The following is a 24,960-nucleotide window of genomic DNA, read 5'->3' as shown; positions in this document are numbered from 1 at the left end:
CTGGCTCATCCCCCTAAGGCTTGAGCAGAGACCTCAGCTCCAGCCAGCTGTGAGAGGTAAAGAGGATCATGATGAGAATATTGCTTATTCTAGAGTTTGTCTCTTTTAAAATAAGCACACTGCCAAGAAATCTTAGAAGTCTTTCAAATGGTTCCAGAAAAACACCTTAAAGTGAGGAATAATTACTAAGAAAACCCAACCCAACAAACAAAAAACCAAAACAAAGCTAAAACCAGCCTGTCTCCTTTGTAACACTCTTCCCTTGGTATGGAAGAGTGAAAAATTTACTTCTCTCCAAGGCTTGAAAACCAAAGCCCTCTGGGCTTGCAGGGTATTCCCCGCGCACGGTGAACAAAGAGCAGGCTGCAGTTCCAAGCAAACCACAGAAAAGATGATCAGAGCCATCGGTCTGTCAGCGAGGCTCACGCGCGCGGCTGTACGTCAGAGCTGTGCGGCTCCCCATCGCGAACATGCCACGCTGCCCAGGCAGCGCCGCGTAATGATAGCTCCATCGCGCTTCCCAGCATCTGGGATGCCTTACTTTTTGTGCCACGCAGCCAACTTGACAGGCACCGCTTTTCTCACTCTGTTTATTCCTTCGCACCTCGAAAATAAACAACTGCTGCTTGTTTCCAAGGATCTGTTTCTCCATTAGCTGTGTTTTCCTGGGCTCTCATGTTGCTTCTGGACACAGTTCTGCTTACTAATGTGACAAGCGCTGTGCTCTACACACCGTAATTATTCCTGTCATACAGCACTTTTTTAAAGCACATGCTTTTTTACATGCTGCATAAGGGGCAGGTCTCAGCTCACTTGACCGAGTGATCTTTATTTATTCAGGACAAATTCTCCGTGCTCTAAACCGGCCATTATGTGATCAGTGTGTTTGAGCCTCAATTATGAATTGTTTATTAGCTGGGGGGGTTTTGCCTCTGTAAAACTTCTCTACAGGGTCTTTACTCTCCTAGTTTTACTTGATAAGTCCTATGAACATACTAATCTAAAATCTAGGCAAGTTCTGTGGTCCAGACCCATTGCTGATGGAAAACTGGGGTCGTCCATGGAGAACCACTGATTTGTGTCCCCTGGCAATCTGGGTTACACAAAATGACATAATTTTTTATTTTTTTTTTTTTTTAAAGTATTACAGAAAAGACTGGGAATGACCTTCTCAGCCTGACAACAGACCGCATTTTGCCTTCATCCTTCTTAGTGAAACACCCCCATACGACCTGATGCCCTGCAAGAGGTCAAAGGAAGGAGGCGCTGTCCCAGCAGACCAGCCAGAAACCTGCATCTGCATCTCCCTCGCCCCAGTGTAGATCCTCAGCTGTTAACAGCACAGCTGAGATCAGATTTCAGACTTTCTTCCCATAAGAAACATTCATCTGGCTGCTTCTCTTCTACCCAGCAGTCAAGTTCAAAAATTAGAGAGAGCTGGTATGTAAAGACATAGAGCCAGCTTACCCATGCGTTGCCTCCTAGGGAACAGGGCTAAAAAAGGAGGAATACAGAGGAACTTCCCTGTATCCATGCACCAAACTCCAGGCAAACCAGCAAGGCGGGAATGCCTCACGTGGTGAGCTCTGCTGTCAGCCACATTTAGTGAAGGACTGCCTTGTCTCAGGCACCTCAGCTGATCCCAGGTACTGCAGCATCACATATGAAATATAAATCTCACAAAGGGCTTGAACATGAAACATTCGCCAATTGGAAACTGTCCTTAGAACCATGCAGCTGGACTTACTCTGCATTTTCGAATGAAACAGTTACCCATTAGGCAATACAGACCCTGTCAAACAAAGCTGAGATTACTGATTTGTTTACAAAAAATAGTAAAAAAAGAAAAAAAAAGTTTGTTTTGATAACATCAAACCATTTTGTTTTCATAAAGTTCCAAACTGTAAGAAAGTGCTATTTATTCACATGTATCCATAGAAATTATAAAGTTACTCACAGGAAATGAATTTCTGGTTTCTGACTTTTGCTAAACCAAGGTCTGATCTCAGATGTCCCCTCTTGGCTACTTTATGACACAGACAAAATAAGAGAAGAATGGTCAGTTACTGTCATCATGTTAACACCACCACTTTAAATTCAGATAGAAACCAAATCTGATTCACCATAAAGTCTACTGTGTGTAATCTCGTGGCTCTTTCCGGGACAGGAAAGTGTCAATCCTTCACAACGCTAGCTCGAGGACTCGGAGCATGTCAGCTGAAGAAGTAGGATCAAAACGACAATCAGGAGGGTGACGGGTCTTGCTGGGATGACAGGCAGGGCGTGCATGTGGAGTGAGCACATACACGTGTACTCTGTTGCCCCTAAACTCCCCGCTGTCCCCTTTCTTGTGAGCCAGCAGGGCTCCGAGCCCGCTGAGAGGACTGACTTGTGCAATTTCAATGCCCTTTAGTGATGCACAAGAACAGAGCCGACAGGAGAGCAGAGGGGATGGGGCATCACAAGGCTGCTGTTTATTTGCATAGCCGTGAAGCCCATGATTTGCTCACACCACGTGATTCAGGGACCAGCAATTTCAGATTTTATACTGACAATTCTTTATAGCAAGTATTCTCAGAAGGTCTCTTTTCAGGGACGACCACTCTCTAACTACAAAGCAAAGCCATAGGTGCCTTCAAGGTCTTGCTTAGAATCATAGAAATCCCACTGTAGGGCATTAGTCAGGGGAAACATCAATACGTCATCCCAGACCTGTCCCACCCCACATTACTCACTCATAGAAAGCTTCTGCAACTTTTCCTGGCATTGTGGGGAGCAAGGTGGTAGTAACAAGTCTATAGTCACCTGGAGGCTTCCCTCTAATGCAGGGCAATCAATAAGCAAAAATATGTCCCTGTTCTCAGTGGCAGCCAACAGACAGAGGTAACACGGAAATCTGCGAGATGGGCTGCCTTCCTCAGTGACCCAAATCCCTGAAGTCCTGCTTCCTCCCACCAAAAAATGTTCCCAAAGCTACCATGCGAGAGCGAGCTTCCCATGAGGAAGACCCAAATGCCCCCTTTTCTCCCTCCCCAAATTCCCCTAGATGTTCACATCCAAATCCTTAACAGCTATGTTTGTGGTAATTTACAGTAAATACTGAAACACACCTCTTGATGCGCAATGTTTCATATTCAAAAGTAACATCAACAACCTTCTCCTAGTTTGATCTTGCAAAGGAACTCTGCAAAACTACATCGTTATTTTCTGAGATGAAGAGATTAGGAAATGTCCCCATGGCTGTAATGGACACAAATAAATCAACACACAGAGATAGATTAAAAAGGTAACACCAAAAAAGAATAACAAGGACCACGTGCTTATGTTGGCTGTTTTGCTTGTAAAGACATTTTTAACTTCATTTAGAAATGCCTCCCACTTTCTGAATACACATGTGCGGGACATTCAAAGAGAAGTCCTGGGTAGCAGGATTCAGTTTGCAAAGGGAGCTATTGGCAAGCAGATTTCAGAGACCATGTTACTCTTACGAGTCACTTCGTCTGCTGCAAAATTATTCCAATGAAAAGTGGTTTGGGTTTTGGTTTTTTTTGGTTTTTGGTTTTTTGTTTTTTGTTTTTTGTTTTTTTTTGAGGTGAAGCACAATTAAGATTGACTTCTGCTTAAATTAAAACAGGAGTGAAATAAAGAATCTGACTCACTCCTCTAATTTTACAGGCTCAATAGTAATCTAGCTATGCTATTCATTTAGAGAAACCATTAATTTTGCTATGTGGCTGAAACTAGAAGGCCTCAGCTTTCTTTCTCTCACTTTTCCCCCCTCTTTTTGCTCTTTGTCTGTGCACCTGTTTGCACCACTTTACCATCCCATTTGAAAAACTTTGGGTAATCCTCTGGCACTAACCCTGGTGTGATAATACTTCTGTTATTCAGCAGCATAATTACAAAGGACAACACAGATAAAACATGTCTTTCACTTCTGCTGTGAATATGCCAGTTTTGCCAATCTTCAAGGTGAATGATTTCTAAAACCTTCTGTATTTAATGTTAATCTAAATTCTTTGCACAATGAAACTTCCAGCACCTTAGGGAAAAATGGTTACTTTTGACACATCAAAGTGAACGCTAATGGTCAAAACTTTTACAGCAGCTGTCTTAGCAGCAGCACCTTCTCCAAAACACGCTATGAACCTTGATGAACAGACCTGCTCAGAGACAGCTTAGTATTAGATCTTTCTTTGACAAGGGGAAGCTACGACAGAGGGAAACGAAATGCTGGAGCCAGGTAGAAAGCCAGTGGCAAAGGCAGAAACAAAATCTTTAGCTGCTGCATCATAGTCCTTTGGGACTGGATAATGTCACTAAAACTTACCAGTCAGGTGGTTGCTTTCTTTCAGTATTTTGGGGATAACTTTAACTAATCTTTCCTCTGCAAGAAAGTTTGCTACCCACTAAATGTGTGGAAAGATCAACAAGACAATTTAATGTTGCCTAGTTCCCTGATTAGGGAAAGAGAAAGTCAGCATCTTCACACCCCTTTTCCCCTCCCCTTTGTCCCTCAACAGAGAAGGCCAAGCTTTGCTCTGGTTTGCATCTCATAGCAGGTTTGGACTCACTGGGGCTGGTATCAGGGGGGAAGAGTCCTGGTGGCTTGGGTATCTCCTCACAAACTCTAGCCTGGCAGCCACTCTTGTTAAACCCACAGGAGCATTTGCCTGAATGTCTTATGTGGGTGCAATGGCTGAAAGATGACCCGACAAGAAACCTCATTCAAACAGGTAGGCAATAGGGATCTTATGGAGGGCTATAAAACAAGACAAATTACCCTGTGCTCTCTTTTCAATAGCCTAAACAAATCATAGAATCACAGAGTGGTTTGGGTTGGAAGGGACCTCAAAGATCATCTGGTTCCAACCCCCCTGCCATGGGCAGGGACACCCTCCACTAGACCACGTTGCCCAAAGCCCCATCCAACCTGGCCTTGACCACTTCCAGGGATGGGGCATCCACAGCTTCTCTGGGCAACCTGTTCCAGTGCCTCACCGCCCTCACAGTAAAGAATTTCTTTCTTATATTATCTAAGTTTAGAACCCGTTTTTCTCCACCACATTCATATCACCACAGGACAGACAAATGTTGTTCCCTTATGTTCCTCTGGCATGTTGTTTTATTTTTCTCAGACTGCTGAGCTATTTGGGTCAGGACAGCTGTTCTAGACTGGTGCTTATCTCTGGGCCCACAGCTAGACAGGGTGATTATACACTGATGACAACAGTAGCAAATTTGACATGCAAAATGAATGGCCTCGATTTTTTGGGTGAGGGGTTTATCTGAAAGCATTACACTCTCATGCTTTAAGAGCACCTGGCAGCAGCTCAGATCAGACCCCTACCTCGTGCCTTAAAACCTTCCCCACTGAATCACAAATGAGCACGCATCCTCAGTGAATCTTGAAAATATTTGTCAATTTTTGTAGCACCTTTGCTTAGCCGTAACAACATACATTTTTTGCCTGGTTTTACTTCTACCCAAACATAGCCAAATGCTTGTAATCCACGTCTGGGCCTTCCTCAAATCTGGTAGCTGACAAAAAGTGCAATTTCCAGCAGCACTGACCAGAGCTAATGAAACTGAAACTGAGAACTGAGGATAACCAGTAGAGCTCCTTGACCCCTGACTATCTCACCTAACAACTCCATGGACACATTGAACCAAAGGGGTGACAAGAAGAGCCACAAAGAGTCCCCAAGGACAGCGCTTGCAGGACAGGAACCAGCCCAGTGCAGCCTCCTGTGATCTCTGAGACAGAAGAATCAAGTTATCAATCAGTGCCTAGAAGTGAATCAACCATGTCATGTGCTCCAAGTCAGCAGGGAGAGCTTCTTGTACTCTCAAGATCTGCTCCCAAATCACCAGACATCACCTTGTCCCCCAGAGAGACTGAATAAGGCATAAGGAAGAGAAGAACATCTTCAGTCAATTCTTCACAAACTTCTCAACAATCTTTTTAGCAAAATAGGAAAACAGTTATACAGGAACAACAATTAGCCACAATGTCAGCAAAAGGTAAGACAAAACAGAGGGAAAGATTAACCTCTCCAGCTATGGGTTTTGCTCTTCACAGCCTGTCGCAGCATCTCAGATTGCTCTGTAACAACATCTAGCCTAAAGCCAACTATATGCAATGGAGAATGGATCTCCATATATTCTTTACAACACTTGCAGAAAGGCAGCGATCATTTCCAATTCCTGGCATTTTCTGCCTGAAGAAACATGGTATTTCCTCACAATGACAGCTGTTTGGCACCAGCTAATCTGGGCTAACCAAGATGTCCAATGTTCAGATCAAATCTGCTGATCAAGAGTTCGTGGGTGATAGGTATGGATTTAAAAAAAATAAATCATTTTTCTTTCCGTGCAGCTATAGCACAATATTTAAAGCATGCTTATGAGACTTTCAGTCAATGCTGATGTAACACTTCCACCTCTGGATGGTGATACCTTCTCCACTGAATCAAACAACTACCAGTCCTGTGTACACAATATGAGCTGAGGACTCAAAAGATAGAAGAGCAAAAACTTTGTGGAGATGGTAAAAAGCCTTATCCGACTCTCTACACTCAGAAGATGAAGAGGATGCCTGGGGCCCCTTCAGTGAGAGCTGAAAACCAAAAAATCTTCATATAGTAGTCCTGAGTAATCTCCAGGGTGCTCCCCTAGAGCTCTCTGAGGCAATTCAAATGTCATTAGTTGACTGAGATCGACAGACTGTAAGATCAGTGATTGAGGTCGTAGTCTGGAGTGACAGGCCCTCATCATAATAGAAAAGGCATTCATTTGTCCCACTCTCACATTGGCCAGGGGATTGAGAACGAGTTTCAATGTCTAAATCGAGACAGAAACTATCTAGGTTTGCAGTTTAGTGTCCATGAAATCCTGAAGTGCATCAAAAAAATTATCCTGAAGGAAACACAAATAGCCTGTGTTCATATCAATTCAATGAGGACCTTTCCAAGGTCAGGCGAGAATAACATCTTCTGCGCAAAGAGGTAAAAGAGAAACTTAATGAATTCTCTGTACGCAGGTTCCTCAGGTAAAGAACATTGGTTATTTTGTGGATGGGCATATTTTCAAAGTTTCGGTTTAATTAGGATAATTTTCTAATAGTTTGGCTGCTCATGAGAATCTTGTCAAGATAGAAATTGGGCAAAAATCCTTCTAGAACAGACCTTATTGTGAGAGATCTTTCATTCCATGGTCCTGGCCAGCTGGAAACACTGTGAATAGCCTCTTCAATGATATTTCAGTCTCTTGCTTTTGGACCCAGCTGAAACCAGGAAGTGCAGCGAAACCATAAATACCATTAAAAGACAGAGAGGGAAAAAGATTAACCAGATTTTGGCAAACCTCCAAAACTCTGCATTTCAGTTTGGGGCAAAGGTTCAGGCTCATTTTCCCAGATCAGTTCATCCACCTTAGTTATTTCCCGCTCTTACATGGTATAAAGTGCATTTGCTTATCTTTCACTCCCTTGTACATGAAGCGCTGCTCACACTCCTTATACATCAGGCAATGTGTGTGCAAAAAGAGCAAGAGGGCTGAAATCATGGCAAGACTCCACAGCTAATTTGGGATCAGAAATAGTGGGCGGGAGAAGCTGATTCCAGCTGCAAGGGGTTATATGGAAATCTCCCTCTCCATTTTTCAAAGTCCTGTCCCGTGTAGCACTGTTGTTCATTAATTAGAAATTATAATATGTATTATTGATCACAAATGAATGGAGAAATTCATTGCATAGGCCTGCTGAAAAAAAAAAAAAACAAACCACCAAACCCAAAACAAGCAAAAGGCCCTTTGGTTTTTGTTCTGGCTGTTAATGGGGAGAGGGGTGAGGAGGGGTCCACTCCCACTCACCCGGTCTTGTGTCCCGAGAGTCAGGCACATGGAAGGAGTCAGCAGGAGCAAGGAAGAAGGGCTGCTTACCCCTTGCCCTCCTGGGTTTTAAAACAGCTGTTCAAATGTCCATTGAGCCCAAATGTAAGTATTCTCCGGAGCAAAGATTGGTGTCTGCTCCTCAGTTCAGAGACCAATTCTTTTCAGGTGCTGAGCGGCTCCTGCAAGGACAGAGTGCCTTCAGCACCCAGCCTCAAACTGCAGTGTGGGGCACTGCCGCAGTATTTGAAATTGTCTTGTGAGATTGCCTGAAAGGCATAAAGTGACTACACTAGAGCCCAAAGGGCTCCTGTGAAAGTATGGCCACAGATGCTGAACGTACCACACGCTACTGCTGAAACAATACAGAGTGGACAGACACATCCGGAATAGACCGAGGCAATAGCAACAAAAATAGCAGGTAGAAAGCAGCATATGATTTTTCAGAAATTATTTTCAAACACATTTACTTTTCCTTTTGGGGAGGGAGGAAAAAAAAAAAAGAAAAAAAAGAGAGCTGCATGTCCTTTAGAAACAGTGCTGGTATTATTCACGCTGCCAACCAAACCACTTAAGCTACAGAACCTTTGCAGTACCACAAGTGTAATACAAAAAACAACCAAACCCCACTTACTTCCTTTTTTTCCCCCCTGAGTATTGACATTCTTGTGCAGTATTAGGAGAGCTAATTTAGCTTCCAGTTCTAAGAATTTTTGAATCTATAGCCAGTAATTATTTGCATTCAGGGGTACAAAAGAGGAAAACAAAGCCCACAAATTCTAGCACATTCATGTGGGATTGGGAGTTGAATTAGGATCCTCACACCCCATTGAATTATCGGCCCCCCTATTAGAGCCTTATTAAAATGGTAATGATTATAATGCCAGTCATAGGCAGGCTGTCGCACCTGTCAAAAAAAATACCCCGATTATCCTGTTCATTCAACTGTCTGGCACTCGAATCCGTGTCTCAGGTTTACTATTCTGTGAAGTTTTTCTTTTTCTTTCTTTTTTTTTTTTCCCCTTTTTATGAGGGAAAAAAAAAAAAGATATAAGAACAAACACTTCCACAAAGGTGATAAAAAAATCCCTTCTAATTTAGCACATCTACTACCCATGTGGTGTTATGGTATCTAGGACAGCAATCTGAGGAAACAGATACTATTTCACCGGATTTCTCTATAGTGGGGAAGAATACAGAGGGCTACACTAAAAATCTCTTTATAAAAAGGAACATTGGTTTTTAAGAACAAAAAGAACAATTGTCCTTCCTCTTTCCACACATACACACACCATTTCTACACACAGCCAGGATTATGTTACTCAGAGCACTGAAGTCTTTCTTCATATACAAAATAAACACCTCGGATGGTTTAGCAGTACAGTCCTCAAAAGACCAACATTAGGCTCCATCTACAAGCTTTATTACTGAAGAAACCGTATTCAGTCATTTTCTCCTTTAAAATTAGTGAAAATATAATTTGAACTAAGCAGCGTGAATCTAGGGTCTAATCCTGAACACACATTTAGTTAAAAGGGCACTGAGACTTGGAGACCTCAGCCAGCTTTCAATTTTAAATCCTACAGGGATTATTCCAAATGCTGTTGTTAACAGCAAGAACAACAATAATTTTAATAATAATGAAAAGACACATAGATACTTGGCTTCCCCCTAAGTAGAAAACAAGTAGAAACAGTGCACACAGGTTCTGGAGAACTTTAACTGATAATCAGGTGGAGAGAAGATTAAATATTTTCCACCCTTTTCAAAAGACGCCTTTCCTCTTTCCCCTTTCCTCTACCCCAGTTGTATGAGTTTGTCAAATACCACAGTATAAAAGAACGTCAGTGGAAGAGCATTTAGGGGCTGAATGCCTTCAATAGCATCTGAGACAGATGCTGTGTCACTAAGTGCCCAGGACCCTTTTGGGAAGTGGAGCAACAAACAAAAGACCGGTTGGGTTCTGTTTGTTTTGGTTTGTGCCAGAAAAACATTTTTGATGAAACACAAAAAAAAAAAAGCTAGGGTTTTCTTAGCATTGGGAATAAAGAAGCGCGCAAGGACTGCACTTAGCAGGCGTCAGCTCCTGAGTGCATGAAGCACTGGATTTGATCCTGTTTTCACTAAAGTAACTAGAAAAAAGTCCCTTTATTTTAGAAGCTCACCTATTAACTTGCATAATGATTTCCACTCCAAGATGATAGAGGTTGTAGCCAGACTTTGGTGGAAACAGCCCCTAAATGTCATTATAATTTAAGCCATTCATTGTGTTTCCAAATGTATTTTTTCTGAGCTCACAACAGCTCAGAGAATATTCCTTAAGGTGAAAGGGAACAGAATTTGAAAGGATGTTGTAGGGAAAAGTAAGAAGTGACCAAAGAATTGTGGCCCATAAATGAGTGAGTAAACAGTGTGCAGCTGCTGCCTATCACCTCTTCAGTTTGACCACACACATTTTTATTTTTGGACCTGATACTCCTCAATATTCTGTTTTCTGCTTTTTTGGAGGATAAATACTTCACAGTAGGGATGGATGCTGCTTGTTCAGTGCCAAAGAGGACTTTGGGTTCTTTAATGAAACAGTGATGCCTTTTTTTAAAACTCCAGTTATCTCCATGTGAGTAGAGTTGAGCCAAGCCTTAGCACTTTCAGAAATCCTGTCTGCAAACAATCACAGTCACTTAACCCAAAATCCCTCAGTGCCCACGCGATCAGAGACGTCCGAACAATGTGGCTGAACAATGAGAAATAAGCAGCCTACACACATTTTCATTCTCCGCTCCTAAATTCAGGGGCCAACTCGAAGGCTGAAGCAGTCTTTGGATCAAATTCAAGCAGCTTCAAGTTCGACTGAGCTTTTGCAAAGGGTTAAGGGTGCCCTGAGACCGCACCACTACCCTCTCAGCATGTGCTGCCCAGACTCTGCAGCCTACTCACTTTTTCTTGCTTTAACTTGCCTCGGCCAGCTCAGAGCTCCTCCCGCCCGTCTTCTCACCATCCAAATTGCTGGAATGAAGGTCCTCGCTCCTTCGCGCTGTCCTCAGGAGAGCTGCGGCACTCAGACTGACAGCGGGGAGTTCACGCTCCTGAGGAAACGAGAGAAGCTGTGGGGGCTGGTGAGAGCGGGGCAGGACGGACGCAGGTGCTGCCTGACTGTATTTCTGCGGGTGGCACGTTGCTTGGACCTGGAGAGGAGCAGCTGAGGCAGTGGGACCACAAGCTGTTTCCCACCATCTTGGTGCACCTCATCTCAGATGCTTCAATCAAACAGCTGTAGCAAAATTCAGCAAACTAACTTCTGAAAGCATTACTGAGAGAAAGCCAGAACTGATAAAACACTACCATAGCAATGGCGACAAACAGCTCCACCAAGAAGGGTCTCGAGATCACTTCACCGATGGCTCACTCGCCCAGAATTTGTCTGCAAGTGCGAATGTGAATATTTGAGGAGATGCTCCAGGTTGCATCCTCCTCTTTCAGTCATTTTCCTGCTTGAATTTCACCAACACTCATGTGGTTCTGTGGCTTTTCATTTTGAGTGAATGAGTGTTGCCACCCTTGTTGATGTGGTAGCTACAGAAACTATCCATTACTTCAAAAAAATCCTCAACCAGAAGCAGGCCACCTACCCATTATTAGCCAGTTAAAAACATATGCAGGGAATCACATGAATGGAGGGCAGCGTGCATGTTTTATTAGTTTGAACAACAAGGGAATAGATGGATGAAAGATAAGGTAATGATTTGTGACAGGGGCCCAAAATTTGATTTCAACAATTAAATTACCCTTCTAAGAGATCCCCAAGGAAATCTATTAAAATACCATCTTCCCCTATCCCCAAAGTATACAAAAGCTGCCTAGTAACTGTCCAGTATCACTTCCTTTGTGACATGTTGGATGATTCCCAAGACAAAAACCATATGCTGTCCGATGAATGGTAGAGCAATCAACAAGGAAAGGCTATTCTTTAAGTAACTTGCCCTAAAAAAAAAAAAAAAAAAAAAAAAAAGAAACTGACAGCTATGCAACAAAGTTTGCACTAGAAACATAGGGTTTTGCTCACTTTTTCACTGGATAATCAGAATTGCTCCCAAGTCAGAAAAAACAAGATCACATCCCTAGAAAGTGTGAGGGGAATTGCACTTTTGAGGCCGTAAAAGCTCTGTACCAAAGACAATCCCCTGTGAAAGCTGGGTTGGCTCATGTTTGATCAACATATTAACTCTTTTATCAGTTCCCTGGGACTGGTACTGAAGCCTAAGCTTTCCCTTTCACCACCACTCTCTAGCTGTCTCACACTGTTGTTAAACCTACGGTTACCCCTATGGCATAAATACAGTTATTTAAACCCAGGAGCTCCAGTTGTGAAGCATGGAAGAGATTTCAACAAAAGAAGGTAGAATGAACTTCTGCATCATGATAGACATAAAGGAGATTTTTATTTGACTCAACCTAGATATTAACTTTTGGGCCTAAAAATAACACTTGCGGCCAAATGTGGAATGTAAGGCAAGACATTGAGCCATACTGGACTTAGGTTCTTACATACCTACATCGCACCTCCGGTGCCCGATTTACTTACCATTGAATAATGTATCTGTTGATGACGAGAAAAGAAGCCATGGTGCAGATGTGGCATTTTGAAATATCAGTGTGGTATCTGATACTAGAAATCAGTATCATGTACTAATGTGTTCAGTATTAGGGACAAAGCCTGCCCACAGCCAGCTGCTCAATATAGCTCAGAATAATTCCCTACCTGTTTTTTCTGGTGTTTTCTCTACTTTCATTCTACATTATATTTAAAAAAAAGAATTTTCAGTCATCAATTCTACATAGTGAAACATTCTGTTTCAACGCAATTTTAGAAGCTATGAAGAAAAAGCATTTTTTAATGAGAAAACCCTGCTTTGGGAGGCAAGCATACCTCTGACTTTGTCCACATGCATACCCCAAATCCACAGATTTAGGCATTCACATAACCTTCACTGTATTTCTTTTTCAGAATAACCAAACCTCATTGCAACGTGCAGAATTTTAAGCAAATGAGCAGTTTATGTTTAGGCAGATGCATACAGTGAAGTCTTCGCAGAACCTGGACTTGAGAGGAGATCTGGTATCCAGCTGTAGAGGGCTACATGAAACTCAGAGGGCAGCTTTGTGAAGAGCACCAAAATGCTTTAACTACCCAGCCTGGTACATTTTCAATTGTGAGGCCTTCAAGTCCATGCAGCTAATCAACAATGTCGTAAAGCTGCTGCAAAATTCAACAACAACAACAACAGAGACATTTTTACATACAATTATTTCCCTTCTCTTAGGGAAAACTTCCAAATTTTAGAAAAACTAAAGAAATTTCAGAGGCTGCTATCTATACTTTTTTCAGATATAGTTTTTCCTCTGTATCCTGAAGCCAAACCCCCAGATCTGAACAACTGCTCAAACCCTTCTTCAGTCTGGCCCCAAGTCTAGTTAGCATTCAGTTCAGAATATCCTGCTTTGACTGTGAAAAGGAGCAGTTACCTCTTTCATAAGCTGCTTTAGAGAGGGGGAAAAAAAAAAAGGAAGAGAAGAAAAAAGAAAAATTCTGTCTTTGAAAAGCTTGAATAGATGCATATCATTATGGCTCTGGTAGGAGTGACTGGAGCAAGAACCTGAAAACATATTGAGGCCAAAACCCTGTCTGATTTACTAAAGTCAGGATTTTGCTCCATTGCTCCCCAAAACACATCTGCATCTCAGTTCTGCAGAGCCGCAGCCTAACCCCAGGGACAGGTGGAGTTCCTGTACAAGTATTTGTAAGGATCCCTAAAGGTGTTGTGTTGAGCATGGGCATGCCCATTTAAGTCCTGACAGCTGAAATGCACTTAGATTTCACCTAAACCTGCTGAGATTCCTTGTTGTGATGTTTTCCTGCTTATCTGGTCTGCAAGACTTGACAATCAGTGTTCCCTGTGCCCATCTACCAGATCAGCCACATGCAAAATGCAGCAAGGGGGTATTTCTAGCCCCCTGCTTTTGTGGTTTCCATTCCTGCCTGCCTTTGTCTCCTCGGTCTTACTTACACAGTTTCAGCACCTAACTTGGGGCTGTGGATGCCCCTGGGTGATGAATACTCTGGGCCCCTGAAGGTGCAGGGTACAGTTTATGGACACAGCTGCGAGTCCTTCACGCAACAAATCCCTGCATGGGGGCCTGCTATAGCTGGGACTTTGACTTCATGGTATTTATTTTACTGTGCTTCATAAAGATTTTACCGCTGGTGATGACTCACGCAACAGTTATACGTGGTAATTACCAGGACAACTGGAACTCAACCTTTTCATGCAAGAGTTTGACTCCTCACAGTTGTATATACCACACATGAATAGAATCAGTGGAATGATTCCAGCCCAGTTTCAAAGTAAGACCAGATCAGGCTCATTAATTCATACCCAAACTGTAAACAGCACTGAGGCATACTGCAGGCAGTTATTTTGCTTTGAGTATTCCTGCTTTACACCATGGGAGGCAAGAAGAGACACCTGCCTTGCTGCTGTATCGGTTGGGTGTAACTCTACCGAAATCAAGAGAGAAACAAACAATAGATAACTAGGAATTACACACAGCCCGCTTTCTAGAGTTAGTCTCTTACGCATTCAGCAGGTCTTAATGTGATAACAGGAAACCATATATTTACAAAATTAGTGGTTTGTGACTGTTTTAGAATGGCAATGATCACATAAAACACGGCCTAAAAATGTTCATAGTGTTTTCCATTGCCTTTGATGGTGGAGACTGCTGTAGCTCTGCACCCAAAACTTTTGCCAGGAAACGTGTTCGATAGGCATGCAATACTTCTTGTTACTTTTATAACAGCCTGGGCCATATAGTGGGTACTGTCCTGTTGTGAAAAAAGAGTAAAGCAGTTAATTATTTTTGTTTCATTTGCATTATCATAACAGGCAAAAAGAGAACTCTCTAGTCGATATATGGTGGACAGTGGAATAGGAGACCATTTCTAGGTGCTTGTACTGAAAAGCATCTTTTGCTGTGATTGTGGTTTATGATGAACTTAATCTTCCAGTGACAGACAAAAAAAAAAATAAAAATCACCCCTGCTTTTCTTATGTACACTTTTTGTCCCCTTGCAACTTCCTAGCTTGCTAAAATAACCAGGAAGTGACTGCAGGATACCCACAGGGATTTCCAAATGATCCTAAAATCAAATCCTTCTCACTAGGATTCAGCCATTAGTCCTTACTCAGGCAAAATCAACACAACGTAAACTCCATAAACCAGCATACGGTAAGGAAGAGGTGGAAGTGTCCAGCAAGCTCTCTGACACGTGCTGAGCAAGTGTCTGATGGCACCGTTACGCACTGTGGTCACAGGGCACTCTTTCTGCATCACCCGAAGTGCAGCACTTGGAGGATACTTTGGGTGTGTTGAGCATGTCCAGGCAGTAGCCAGTACACAATAAATGAATGTCTGTTTTGTCTGGCGTTCAAGCAGGCAGGATTCAGCCCCATCACTTCAGATGTAGGGAAGAGCATGACACTGTAAAAGTAATACACCAAAATAACCTGGAATACACACGTGCTACCTTTGATCGTCATCTCTGACCTTTACCGTGTGACCCTGGTAAAGTCACTACATCTGCAGATCTCAGGTTTCCAGGTGTAAAACATCCATTCACTCTCCATTTAGCACAACAGGGGCTAAATGCTAACCTAATACAAATAGCAAGCAGCAGGTGTACGCTTCCAGCGAGCCTTTTGCCAGCCATGTTTCCAGTAACCAGGAAGAAATGCTGGTTATTCCCATGGATGGAAGGAGGAGGCAGGCTCTGGGGAGCTTGCGCACGGGCGCCCTGTCCCGGCGCCTGCTGGAGCCCAGCGACACAAGAGCTGCCTGTGCCTCCTCGCAAAGCCAGGGGACCATTCCCAAATCTCTGAGCCAAAAGTGTGATTACACTTTTTTGGACACACCTCCGTTTCCCCGGTTGCTCCTTTCTACACCTCCTGTTCCAGCAGCAATCTCATTGTCTCTTATCTCCCCTCCACAGGATCTTTTCTTGTTTTAGCCAGACTGATGTCAGGTTTTATTTCCTCTTCTTTTCCTCTGTCCAGCCCCCTCGCCCCAACCCCCACCCCCCACCCCCCAAACACCATTCTGTGCATTTACAACAAAAGTGTAAACTTCAGAAACTATTTGTATTTCACGGGCATTCACACATTATGCCAAAACGATGGCCCAAAAGTTTGGCGGGTAATCTCAACCCCAGAATTCGTGAGCTGATGATGAATGGCTGTGAAGCCTTTGTGATTGCTCAGGCTCCATTGTGGCTGGAACAATGGAGGAGGACACAAGTCTGGCTCAGGAGAGCAACGGATAAAACTGTTGGGGAGAATGGCGGGCTCCTGCCGACATGACCACTTGTTGACATTGAAAGGATTCAAAAACAAGTGAGCAGAAACAGAAACGATTCTGTTCGGCGAGGCTATTAGTTGCAACGTGTGGCAGTGGAGCGGTCACTCCTGATGTGTTTCCTCGCTAATGAGCCCTGAATGCCCTATTAAACTGGGATGCTATAGGCCCAGCGCCACTGGGGCAATGCTATGCATGAACGACTCCCCCAGCACCTATTGGCTGCCTGCATGAAGGAAGCAACTGGCAACACTCAGATTTAAACGGGGCTGACAGTACAGTTAAATGATCATTAATTAGAGTTGCTGAACAGATAGGGACTCAAAGCAATTCTTAATGACAAGATAACAGTCTAGCATTACTCAGCTTTGAGCAAGTTCAAGCTTGCACCCCATCTCGGTCTTTGTACTGTACAGACGGGTGTCAAATTGATTTTGGTTTCGTTCATGTATTCACAAACCATAAGAAATCCTGACCGCGTGTGGAAGCAGTACTAGAGATTTTTATATGCAAATATGAAAATAACTCTGTGTTAAAAATAGATTTTATGCAGAAAAGCTCACATTAGAAAAAGGAAAAGACAACAGTAAAAAGAATCACTTATCAATTAACATGTTTGAAAACAAATCCATAAGGAATTTGCCCTTTTTATGTGCTCTTTCATCAGCCTCTCTCCCCAGTACTTAACACACTCTATTCATCCAACCTTACTCCAACCTTACAACTCAAACCCCTGGTTTTCTTGATCGATCACTGAATACTTATGTGGGAAAACAAGAGAATGCAGCATCAAAGTATCAAGCATTAGAAGCAAAAAGTCAGGACGAGAAATGAACTCTCTGGCTTGAGGGCATCTTCCCCATCCACCAGCTTGGGAAGAGCCTTTCCCCAAGAGCACATTATCTCCTAATCACCAGCTTCTGGGCTGGTTGCATCATTCTGTGAAACAACATGTACGGTCCCTTCTTGCAACAGGATATTGGATTAGCACGAGTCTGATTTCCTATAAGAAATCCCCTTTGCTCAAGACTATTGTTGACTATATATTCTTAGGGCACAGTATAAATGCTTCATAAATACACAGTACAGTTCCTAAAGGCTCAGGGCACTTGCAGAAGTTCTCCCACCAGAGACCGAAGTGGTGAAACAAACAGTGTGTATTTGTGACTAGAATAGTGACGATCAAAGTATTTGGCAGTGTGTTTTTATTTGGCATTGGGGTTTTTGTCAGTATGTATTCTTAAACTGTGGAAAGTATACTGCAATAACCACTTTAGTTCCACAATAGGTTACATAGGACTGTACGTATATATGTGACACCGTGAACTAGGAATAATTTCTTGAATAAAACATAAGATTACGTAAGCTCTTAATAGTACATTATTTTGAAACTTCTCATAAATCTTTTTGCACATTTTCAGGAATAAAGATATTGTAGAGAGGGAGGTAGATCACGGCTATAATAAGAGAGATTGTTGCAGATTGTTGAGAAACTCACTTTAGCAATTATTCATATTTTATATTAAACTCTGTAATGCGATGCATACAGTATAACATAATTATATTGTATGACTCTTAAAACATGTCCATATAGCATCTAATACAAGAGGGTCCTGGTCCAGAGGGTTTCTGAGTCATCGCTGAATACAGTTGCCAAGCAAACAAATTTTTGCTTTCATCTCTTCCGTCCTCATCCCTGTTCAAGGAAGCAGCATATTTAAAGGAAATACCAACGTCATAGCAGATGCTATCATATCATCTAAGAAATGTGTCATCGTTCTTATCTGCTTTTAATTTTTTTATGGCAGATTTTCTCTGGTTTTGTTTCTTTTTTTCTTCTTTTCCTTTGAAAATTAGGCAATGGAAGCTTACATAAAGAGAGAAGGATTCTTTTCTCTAAATGAATGATCTTATGATGTGGGCCATACCAGTGACTAGCATTGTATCAATTATAGACTGCCAGTGCTAGCGCCATACAGTCACTAGCTGCTTCGCATGCAGGCTCTGCGTGTGCATGCACATGCACATACATCTTTGTAGGCCTTATTGTTAGGAGGGTGATAGCAGGAAAAGAAAAGAAAAAAAAAAACTGGAAAACTTAAGCATTTAGTTTCATCAGAAAGCTATATTCCTTTCAAACTCTTAATATGGGCACAATAATCATGTCGGATTTTCATCCCTCCCTGCCTCCCCCAGCACATGCAATCAAGATTCAGAGTATTAATTTCTCCAACGGGAAAAGAGGTAAACTATAGTCAGGCCTGTGATTATGGTAGGAAGCTGGTTTTCCCTTTGGCAGTGGGGCAGCAAGCATTGCTCCACAATCACTGCTGAGGTGCAAAACTACTTGAAATGGTATACTGCTTCATAGGTTCCAAATCTTGCTGTGTAAGTATAAAATCTTCTCAGGTGCTAATGCAAAAGGATAGTATTACCTTTCCGGTAATGTGACCCTCATCGTGTTTCACTGATCAACAGGGTGGATGGAGAGGAGGATGAAACAGACCCTCTCCCTACTTCCCTCTTTATCTCCCCTTCTTCCCCCAACAGTGCCTCCAGCATCCCTTCCAGCACACCCAGACTTGGCTGTAGAGGGTGATGGACTTGCACATTTTGATCCATTAAATGCTGGCCCAGGGCATGGCAAAACTCACTCTGACATCATGAGGTTGGGGGTCTATTTTACACGAGCAGCAGGCGGTCAGCCTCTTTGTCTGGCAGGAAAGGCAGCCTATCTACATCAAATTCCAGCACTGAGACTCTCAATCAAGTCTGAATTTTCAGATGTCCCAAGAAAATCTGTTAATTAGTTTCTGACTTCTAGGCATTAAAAATAGCCTCAGATAGCAAATCTCAAGATTTCTTGAGCCTGTCATAATTAAAAACACTCTTTTTTTAAAAAATTAACAAATTTTAGGCACCTCCCTTGAACTGTGAAATAACAAGCTTGACTGACAAAATGAAAACATAGCCAAAACTGATTTTATAATTTCCTGGAGCTTTCCATGACATATTCTGTGGGGCTTTCCACAAGGCAGGTGAAAACATGAGGGGACCCTGTAAGAAATCTGAGGAGAGAGAGTGACATAGATATGGATTCAGCTGTTTGGGGTTTTATTGATATTTAAAATTGTTACAGCAACTGAAGGACAACTGTGCTGCTGCACACTTTCCTCAGAGAATTTGTAAATCAGCTTGTTGTGGTAATATTTGTGTAATAATCCCTGTTTTACTTTTCCAGTTTAGACCTCCATCGCGCAGGTGGTCGCTGTGATGTCCAGAGGTCCCAGCTGAGAGGGGCCCCAGGATGCCTGGCACAGTATGAACATATAGGCTTTGTTATGTTAAAGCCCATGCAATAATTACATCCTCCTCTTGGTAAAGGGACCATTGAAGAGGAGTATTGTGCATTTGCTATTGTCTCTCCCTCCTTTGATGCCTGGGCTGAACTCTCATTAGGCCTAATTGGACTTTTGCAACGTACCCTCAGCGGAGGATATACCTGTGTGTTCCCCGTGAACGGGATGTCTCCTTAGGGGAGGTTTTGGGACCACTCTGTGCTGGCTGGCTGGAGACCTCCAAGGGCCAGCACAGCCGGAGCATGGCTGACGGCCCCCAGGAGCAGTGCTAGGGCTGCGGCCGGGCTGTGCCAGGGCTGAGACCTCAGCCACAGCAAGGCAGAGCGCTGACACGTCCTGGGACCCCCCCTTGCCCTGCCTGGAGTAGGGGAGGGATGCCTGGTCTGAGCACAGGTTGTCCCGGTGGGTTTATTTCCTTTACTGTTTGTAAAGCAGTGTTTCAGCTTTCGGGTTGGAGTGCGCTTCGTCCGTGGCACGCAGGCACCCTGTCAGGCTGGGCTTATTTATAACAAACCCAAACAAACTCCCCTTTTTTGTGTATGCTGGGGTCTGTTTTAGTTGTTAACAGGCAGAATAAATAGCATTGCATTTCAGGTAAGCTGGGGAGGCAACGCGTGGCCAGCCTTCTTACCCACCCACGTATCCGTTAGGTGTCTCCTCTGTTGATACAAGCCCCGATGTTCATTTATACTCTGTCTGAAATGAAAACCAAAACCAAAACAAAACCCACTTTTGTCAGGGAATATTCAAAGGAATGTCGTGTCAGCAAAGTTTCAATGAAAGCAAGGAGCATTCAGATGCATAAAACTATAATGTCTCCAGTCCCAGATACTTCTGTACCATATGGCCAGAGAGAAGCAGATGGGCCGGGTCACAGCAGGGGAAGAGAGGGAGAGACTCGGGATTGTTATCTGACCCAGTGGGCCAACACTAACAGACTGTCCCCAGTGACCAGGCTATTATTATCAGAAAGAGCTGATAAGAATGTGATCTTCACATTTATTTGCCCTCAGGTAGTTCTCACATGTGACGCCTGATCAAAATGACCTTTTTTTTTTTTTCTTTTTTTTTTTTTTCTTTTAGATGTTTATTTTAGGGCTGGAACATTTGACTCACAAAGAAGCAGTAGACTGCACTGCATTTGTCTTTCATTGATTTTAGATGTGGGTTATTCCTATCTGTTTACTTGCCTAAAGTTCAGAAAGTAGCTTGTCTAAACAAGATAAATTCAACAACAAATAATGCAAAAAGATTTTTTTAAATTATTATTATCGCTGTTACATGGCAGTGTAAACATTAGCCCAGCAAAAATAAAGCAGATCAGCATGGTTCCTGTCAGAGAAATCCTGGGATGTCTGATATGATTTCAGCAGGAGATTTCCATGTTACTGTTTCTCGGTTAGCTGCCCTGTATTAGCAATAAGAAAAGTTCCCCGAACTATTAAATTGCAAAGTATAGTTACCTAAACATTACATGGAAAGAGTTTTGGAGGTATTATTACAAGGAAAAAAAAAGTTCAAAAATGCATGAAAAATACTTGCATTGCAAAGTTGGAGACAGAAGTCAGCTATTTCTGGTGGTGATTCAAAGATGCTAAATACTTCACCAGAGCTGCAGAATGGACCCCTTATGGGCAGTTACACTGCAGGTTCGACTTGTGAGTAGGCTTTTCTGTGTTTAATTTTAAGGGTCTTATTCTCAAGCACCTTATAGTCCCCCAGCTGATGCCCCCCTGAAGGGGTAAGTACCACTATTCTCAACTTTGCATCTAGGAGACCGCAGCAGGGCAGAGCTCAGCGCCGGCCCCATGGTGCAGAGATCCTGCCATCCTGGATCCTGGCAGCAGCCCCCACAAGTCACAGAACCAGCCTTGCTCCCATTGCTGAAAGACGGACCTCAGCCATGGCTGATGTTCTTGCTAGAGTCAGGTTCCCCTGTCCGTGCAATAGCGGGCTTTGGGCGGCTCTGTGACACCCAGCCTGCCCGGCGGAGCAATGGGCTTCATGAAGTGTCCGGTTGTCCTTCAGCAACTGGGCTGAAACCAAACTCACTTCACGCAGACTGCTCAACAGCCACCAGAGCGCCATGACTTTTGGTGAGGAGTAACCTTGGCAGCCTCAGATCCGTTAGATGGAGGTGAAAAACAACCTGAACTGTCCCTGTCCTCTGAGACAGCGCTGCAAATAGGTAACACATGAGCAAAACTGCAACTGCAGAGGCATGGGCCATGGTTTCTTTTTGCCCTCTGATAGATCTCAAAAAGGAGAGATTAAATTGGCCCCTACTAAATTTACAAGCAACTGAAGCATGTCCCCTGCCCACTTTCATCTGCTGGCCAGAGATGATGGGGAGAATTTGCCCTTTCCCATTTGGGGAAGCCAGTACCGGCCATCAACAGCCACCCACAGCGCTCCTTTTGTGGGCCACAGGTGGGATTAGCCCATGTGTTGGCACTGGGGAGGGAAGAGCATCTCTACCTCCATCCCAGCTCCACTGTGCTGTGCACCCAGAAGCAGGTGTGACCTAAGAATGAAATGTTTATTTTTAATGTCTGAAAAAGATCATGTTTCAAGTTTCTCTTTCTACACAAAATAAAATATATAATGTTTTATAATAATATATATATAAAAAATAAGAATTAATAAAATGACAGTGTCACTTTTTGGTATATCCAGCCAGCTGGAACGTTTACAACCGTTTCTTTTGCCCAAGACTGAATGCTGGAGTTCATTTTGTGGGAGTTATTTCATAGCTGTAACACTTGGATAAACAATAGGCAGAGACACAGAAGCCAATTTTACAAGAATGATGCCATTTGCTCATCTCATTCTAAGCTATTTTGTAAAAGGAAGACTTTGCTAACTAGACATTGCTGTTTGACCTTAAGCACAACTAACTAGTTGTTATGGGCTGTAAAAGCAGGAAAGCTCTGTGTCCAGAACCTCCAAACCCTATTAAAATGGCCATTTGGGACACTGTCACTCAAATTAAAACAGAGAGATTTATTGCTGCTAAATGACATTGTTAGCACTCATAGAGCCTAGGCAGATCATTACCTCTTTCTCAGCTTGGAGCCACCAGTTGACTTCTGTGTTGCATCCTCCCCTTGACCCACCATACTTGGGAAACTCAACACTTGCATAGAGCCAAGGAGATTTGGCAGGGAGAGGGATGATTTTCTATGTCCCAGAGGTGCTATGGAGGGTCTCTGGGGTCTCCCTGTATTACAGCACTGACTGCAGGTTGGAGATGTGCAGAGGGAAAGAGTGTGTGTATGTGTGTATGTGTGCATCCACATATGGGCAGGGGCAGTGTACAAGGGGTAATTGAGCTCTTCTAAGAGAATTTTGACCCTCCAGGATAGTCTATGCCATTTACCAGTGTTTAGAGCTGTGGGATAACTCTGGGTTAGGATCCAATGCAAACTATGGATGAAAATGCATTTTGCTGAGAAATATATACTGTAATTATTCTTTGCAGACTTTATGGCCTGGATTTAAACTTTTCTACAAGTGGCTACCCATGGGACAAGTATTCCTAAATGGCAGGAGCACAAATGGAAAGCCCATCCCCCATCTTTAGGGGTGCCAGGGCACATCTAAGAGGGGGAAGGGGAGATTTCTGTTGGTTTTCCATTCCTGGACTTTCCCCTCTGTTGATAACTTTGTAAAGTTCCTACTGAAAATGAAGGTTATTCAAGGTAATTCGAACATTTTTGGGCTAAAAGAAGCCCCCAAAGTTCCTGCTGTGAGCACATGTGTGAGGACACGGTACCTCTGGCCATGCCCCAGGCATGGGAGACACAGAGCACCTACGTCAGCCGTACGCTGCCTGCTGGGGCATGTGCCCAGCTCTCTTACGCTTCTTGACAAGATTTTAGCCAGGTTTCACAGACTGGCATATAAATACAGCACAGTCTAAACAGGAAGCTATGAGAAGCCAAGTTTCAGACTCAATTCTCCACTTATTTTCATTTCAGTGGAAGATCATCTTTACTTTTACACTCTTCTGCCCCTGCAGTACATTGGTCCAGGCATTATATTTTATTCTAGTTTAATCTAATCTTAAAAATAACATAAGTCAGCTCTGGTTCAAATATCTGACTGATTTGTTTTGAAGATGCTCTTCTGAGCTGACTGTCTTTTCTCCTGGTTTCCCCTACTTTACTAGAAAAAACTTCCATTGACTGGTCAGACACAGAAATATTTCTGAAAGGCAAGCAGCTAGATTTCTGGGAAAGGGGACAAGATATGCAGAAACTTCTTAGAGATGACAAAAAACTATATAGGTGTACCAAATCTGTGGTCACTTACAAGAACCCTTTTTATATATATATACAGAAACAAGAATGACAAAGAACAAAGAAAACAGAAGAGGTAGAGAACAGGAAATTTAATTCCCCAAGTATTAAATGTTTAGAGACAGAATACTGGTCATTTAGTGCAAGTGATTTCCCCTGCTAACCAGGAATGCAATAGAAACAAAAATAAAAATTTAACTCTGCTCAATATACATTGCCCCAGCTTGATGCTGTAAAGTACTTTTCATTACAAGCCAAAAGAACAGCCCTCGCTGATGCTTACTTGAATGTCTCAATTTCTGGATTAAGCTGTCCCATTGTTTTGAAGCATAGTTATGGTTTAGAGATCAATGGGACATAGACTATCCTAATCTACTATGAACAGCCTGTAGCGGCGAAGGGATACTCCGCTCTAGAGAGCCATCTAAGTCTTCTAATTACTTCGGCTACTGATAGATTGGCTCTTACCCCCTTGAATTCCTTTGTCACTGAGGAGTTAAAATTCATGAGCGTCTATGCCGCTGAATACTTACTCCAGTGCTGTTATTTTCTGCGCCAAGCTAGCCATCACCGCAAAGAGTCGGAGGTCTGTCAGGCCATCTGTTACATAATAGTCAACAATCTCTAAAATCTGGGGAAACAGAGATGGAGAGAGCAAAGATGATGAAGGGTTTAAAAAGAACAGATTGCTGCCTTGCTTGGAGGGGAGGGAGGCAGGGGGAAGGGGGAAGGGGGGAAGGCTGGATAATAAGGCCTGATGGAAGCAGAGACAAGCCCGATTAGCACAGCCAGCAAAACAACCCCCCAAAATATTAATGTTAGTTACCAAGGAAGTTGACAAGGACACCAGACTGGTGGGCAAAAAAAAATGCTTTGGAGCAGGAAAGCTGAAGGAGGCCCTGAAACATTACAGCTATAATTTAGGCATTGCCATACACAACCAGGCACTGAAGAGTCTTTGAGAACACCCTTTAAATCAGTAAAGAAGCCCACCTCGAATG

Source organism: Grus americana, chromosome 1 (assembly GCF_028858705.1).
Source record: "Grus americana isolate bGruAme1 chromosome 1, bGruAme1.mat, whole genome shotgun sequence".
NCBI lineage: Eukaryota > Metazoa > Chordata > Aves > Gruiformes > Gruidae > Grus > Grus americana.
The sequence above is the reverse complement of the archived record's forward strand: the minus strand, read 5'-3'. Positions refer to the sequence as shown.